Consider the following 6,000-nt stretch of genomic DNA (forward strand, 5'->3'; position numbering starts at 1 on the left):
CATGCGAGAGTATAAAATGTTCGGTGACACCCGAACTTAGCCCTTCCTTACTTGTTAATTTTGAAATGAAAACTACAGCTAAAGAGTAAAATTTTATTTTTCCTTCGAACACAGTGTTAATAATTTGACATATGCACAAAATAGTTACTATTTACCATAAAATTATAATATTTGAGACACTCTTACCATACTGGGGGTTGGTGATTTGAAAAACGTAAAAAATGTTGTAATTATATTGAAAAATTCCAAAACTGTTTTTACTAAAAAATTATGTTCATGAGAAAATAAATTTAATTGAATGCAATATTCAAGTGTTTTTTCCAATTTCTGGCAATTTCAACAATAAATCTATTTTTTCGAGCAAAAAATTTTATTAAAGTCGAGATATCGCAAATTCAACATAACAGTTTTTTAAACAAAAATTGTTATTTGAGCCCAGATATTAATTCTTATTGGAGTCGAGATATTGTCAAGCGACACGAGAAAACCAATTAAAATGGCAATCGGTCTGGTTATTGGATTCTGGCTGGATTTTGTTGCCAGCTGGTACAGAAATGTATGAAATGTTGTTATTGGAAATTTAATGATGCTGCAAATCGGCTAGCCAGGAATTAAAAAAAAAAAAAACAATTGAAATCAGATTTGTATTACAGTTAAGTGCGTATGTATGTATGTAGCCAGGGGTCTGTGCTAACATTCTAAAGAAATAGTATGCTTATTTTTATACCCTGAACGGTGTATGTTAAGTTCACCACGATGTTTGTAACACTTCGCAGGAAACGACGGAGACTTTATAAAGTACATATAATCCATATATACAGATGTATGTACTTTATAGAATCTACATATGTATATATAAATACATACATACACAGACGAATCCCGGACAGCGATTCGTGGATAGATAGACAACATGGATTGGGGACCTAGACTTCCACTAAAACCTAATACTGAGTGGGCATGGTTGCCTCTGAAGCTATAATTCCGTACTGTCCGACATGTACAGAGTGCATAGAAGACTCTAAGCACGTATTTTTTAAATGCTCTCGTTTTTCAAATGTAAGTGGAAAAGTTAAAACCTTCACTTGGCGCCAGCTTCTCGGTAGAAAATTTGACAGCATTCATGTGTCAGACCTCCGTTAAATGGAAAGCTTTCAGTGAAGTGTCAGCTGTAATTATGACAAAACTAAGGCATATAGTAAATTAGGCGTTAGTCAGTCGGTATGATAGATGAAATTTTCTATCTCCTATGAACTAATACTTAATCCGGTGGTTCCGTGAGAGAGATATGAATTGGGAGTAGGTTAGGCTTAGCGGATTAAAGTTCCACAATCGGGATTTCGTTGCTTATATTACTATATAAAAAATGTATATATGTATGAACATATATGCATATACATATATGTTTTTATCAAATGATCAATATGATGAGCTCGGTCAATTTAGTAATTCTAATCTGTTCGTCTGTATATTCGCGAACTAGTCACTTAGTATTTAAAATATCGTTCCGAAATCTTGGATTCGTGCTTTTCTTTTAATAAAGCTACTCATTACTCGGAACCGCCATTATCAAGCCACTATGGCATCTAGGTGTCATACAAACTCATAGATCAAAATCCAGTTCTTGTAAGGAAAACTTTTTTATCTGACAAGATATCTGCTCAAAAATCGATATAAAATATTTTTCAACACAACTCTTTAATCTCCGAAAAAAAATGTTCTGATCAGACCACTATAGCTTATAGTTGCCATGCAAAATAACCGACCGAAATCAAGCTTTTGTCTGGAAAACTTTTTTACCTGAAAGATATCAACACAAAATTTGCCATAGATTACACCGGTCAACACGATTTTTGGGTCTGACATCTAAATGTTAAATTTTAGTTTCTCCTATGACAAAAATAAGGGAAACATTTTTTTTTCCGGTTAAAGTTTGCTTTTGTAGAAATTAGAGCAATTTTTCGATGATTTTTATATTTTTTCTACAATTTCACTGTAGATTATAATTAGAAAACATTTTTTTAGATACAAGAGTCGTTTTTATTCAAGATGTGTGATAAAAAATAACATATAAATGTAAACTAACAAGAAATTACTGTCTAAAAATGAATATTTTTTGTATTTCTTTTATGCTCATATGAGCGCTCTCGTATTAAGCCCCAAATATACTTATCGATGTAGATCAGCCCAAAGCAAACTTAAAGAACTAAAGATTAATATTTAAGTGTTTTTCAATGTCTAGAATCAGAATTCAATCATGAGAACAGAAATCTCAAAAAAAATATTTTTTTGTTGACCGGTGTTATTGCCTACGGCAGCACTATAATATCCGAAAATATTGTTCATAGCGGTTGGTTATAGCATATAGCCGCCATAGAAGCTGTCCGATCAAATGAAGTTTTTGTTTGGAAAAAAAAATTTTATTTTCCAAAATATTTTCAAAAATTTTGTATTTATTATTATGCAAGGGGACGCTCTACACCTGTGAAGGTTATAATTACTTCGCTGAAGCCAAAGTAAACGATTATTTGATTAATCTGCAAATAATGCTTATTTCTTATTTGCAGATTAGATTACTAAATTTTTCATTTTTATTTATATTCGTTAATTTGTTAGGAGGATTTTTTTTAATTACTTATTGTAGTATACAGTATATATGTACATAAACATAAATATAAAAAAATTTTTCATTAAGAATATTTTCAACATTTTTTTTTCTCAAAAATTTCTTGTCTTCCACTACATAGCACTTAATTATTTGAGCAACCACTCAATTACAAATCCAGCTCTTCATTTACGCACCACTTGCAACGCAGGCTGGTTCACAAGCATTGCGTTCGCTAGTGACGCTGCCTTGCAAACAACACTTTGCCACGCAAATATTCAATCACTTCCATTAACTTTTGAATTAAATCGCTGCCATTAACAAATAGACACACATACAAATATGCACATATACATGCATATGCATTAGAGCATTAATTTCTCAAATATCAAAGTTGTACCGTTATTTTGCACATATTTGTTTGTCTAATTCTAATTTCTCAATTACCATTTAAATAAAATAACAAATTCCCGTTTCACCTTTGCCGTTTCGCACTCGCGTTATTGTCGTATTTCCTAACCGTATTCATAAACAAAACCAAACCAAAGTATTCTCAATTAGTTGGCGTCGAGCAAGTTTCGCATAAAAAAAATACAAAAATACCGCAAGCAAACAACTATCCACGAGTGCTGTTCGTTGTTGACTAACTTTAGTAGCGCAGAAGCTCCTACATGCGAAGCAGACGGCCAAACACAGCCCAGCGAGTGAGCCAAGAGCGGCCGAAAACAGTCCCAACACAACGCGCAACCGGAGTTTGTTTGTCAATATGTAAGGGGGTGTGTGTATATACGACACAGATACAAAATGCTATCTACGAGATACTGATGCCAGTATTTTGGCGAATGCATCGGAATTTTTACAAATCTATGCACATAGCTCTACTAACATGTTCGTTTCGAACAGCGAACTTGCATGAACACGTGTTGGTCGAACATGTTCGCTTGCCATTAAATATTTCCCAGTATTTGCCGGTATTTATTAGTGCGCTGAGGTCATACGCCAGTGCATGCTAGCCGGCAAACACACACCCTCACACCCACTGAAATATGCTGCGCTCAAAATTAACAGTTTTTTGTTGTTTTTCATTTCATTTGTTTTGGTATTCCTTCTTGCGCGCTTGGCAAACCTTGCTTGAAATCAGGTTATTTAACTTTTATTCTCGAATTTCAAGGCGGCATTGGAAATAACAGTGCAAAGCCAAGCTGAGCAGCATAAGTGGCATGACTTGTTCGAGTGCTGCTCTTATGTAAGAGTTGTAATGGAAATGCAGATATAAATATGTATGCTTACTTACCTATAATACATACATATATACATACAATACCTACATATATGTATAAATATAGTATATATATATAACATATATAGAGTAGATATGTATGCGGCAGTGGAAATCACTCTCAATTTGAACGCCCACGACTTTTTTACAAAATCATTTGGAAGCTGTTCATACTAACATTTAGTAAATTAATATGCGTAAATAATTGTTATTTTGTATCTTTATGTACTCTTGCGACATACATATGTATTGTTGGAGAGTAGTTTTGTTCATCTAACGGTTGTTTGTACCTGGCCCCGCCCTCTAATAAGTATAATGTGCAAACCTTACTAAAGCTATGCTAACTAAACTTACCTAGTAGAAGACCTTCAGAAAATCTTCAAACACTGTATAAGTACTTATGTAAGTAAAATCAGATGATAACCACGCCCACACCCGATATAACGGTTATGTTGAAAAGCAAATGCCTTGAAAATTAAATTCTTCGCTCAAGTTTGTACAGTAAGACTTCTATTGAGGCAGGCATCAAAAGTGGATAATGCACTTGGCGCCGCTCACCTTGAGGTGAGATTCTACATCCCATCTTTTCAGCATTATTTTGTTCCAGCGTTTTTTTGCTACAGTGTGGAAATGTGCCAAATCGTACAATAACCACGCCTACTTCTCATATAACAACATTATAAGTTCCAAAAAGAGTTGAAATCAGATAAAAGAGTTTAAATCAAATAATAAATTTTGAAATCCTCAAGCACCGAACACGGAGACCACAATGCCTAAGGCCGACATTTTACTGAAAATATCGGTCAAATTGTGGTAAATTTGTCTGAAAGTAACTTGTCATGATGTAACATCGGTTCAATACTTCCCCTAGTCTCTATACGCTTAACAGAAAGATTTTCAAGCTGTCGGTTGCCTTAATTCCATATTTTTCGGTCAATATGTAAGATATCTTAACGAAATAAAAATGTACTTTATATATAACAAATATGTAGCCTTACCTCTAAAACAGAAAAAATTGGCTCTCCTTTACTTAATATACGAATTTCAAACTCCAGTGTAAATTGATAAGACTGCATAATGTCGAAAATGTATTAAATTGATCCACAAATTATCCCAATCTATCATGATTTTCATTATTCCAGATTTTCGATGTGAAATATGTTCTCGAGTATTCTTGGGTAATACAAAAAGTAAAATGCAATCATTCTCGACCCTTTGTTAGCTCCACTATACGCGATATAGCGACTTTTGATTTTCTATCTGACAATTAATAAATTTCATAGCATAGCTGAGAGTTTTTCCGGCTTAGATTCTTACAAATTGTGAGGGTATAAAATGTTCGAACTTAGGTTCAGTTAGGATAGGTTCAGTTAGTCTGGTGAGCCACGCATAGACCAGTTTTGGTCCTTTACGATACCAGATGGAGTTCAGTTACTAGGTCCATGAGAAATCATCCATTAGGATTCCTACGCTTGACGTGATTTCTAACAGACTCTGTGACCTCACCATAGATACCTCCTCCAGTGTATCCTCCCGTGGGACCCCAGATGCTTACCGCGTAGTTTTACCAATGCGTGACAAGTGCACAATATATACTCCATTGTTTTCCTGAAACCTTACCCTAGACATTTCTTGTAGTCTTCTCGATCTGTCATCCCCATTCTGTGTTATCACCAGTGACCAAAGTATTCCGATCTTGCTCCTACAGTCTAGAGTGCCAAATCTGTGTACTTTCGACATACCGCTTTGCACATTTTTTTTTTCAATTTTGCACCCAGGTAGCTCGTTTAATCGGATTTTCGTTACCACACTTCTGTTCATATTGTCTTTGACAATACCCGATTTTGATAAGTTTTCGGGTGTTAGCTGTACACCACTCTTGGAAATCTCGTTCACTATTTCATTGAACTCGTTGTTTTTATGGCCTGGCACCAAATTCAAGTGAAGTTGTTTGCTTCTGGCAAGACTTTCTACTGATACTTTGCTTCCCAAGGCACTTCCTGCCGATATGCGATATGAGGTTACCGCCTTGATTGCTGCTAGGCTACGTTAAGGTTAACTCTGAAATTGCCTGCAGGTGCATTACGCAATAGCAGAAACCTGTTTTTAAAGCTCC

The sequence above is a fragment of the Bactrocera tryoni genome, chromosome 2, assembly GCF_016617805.1.
Source record: "Bactrocera tryoni isolate S06 chromosome 2, CSIRO_BtryS06_freeze2, whole genome shotgun sequence".
NCBI classification, from domain to species: Eukaryota; Metazoa; Arthropoda; class Insecta; order Diptera; family Tephritidae; genus Bactrocera; species Bactrocera tryoni.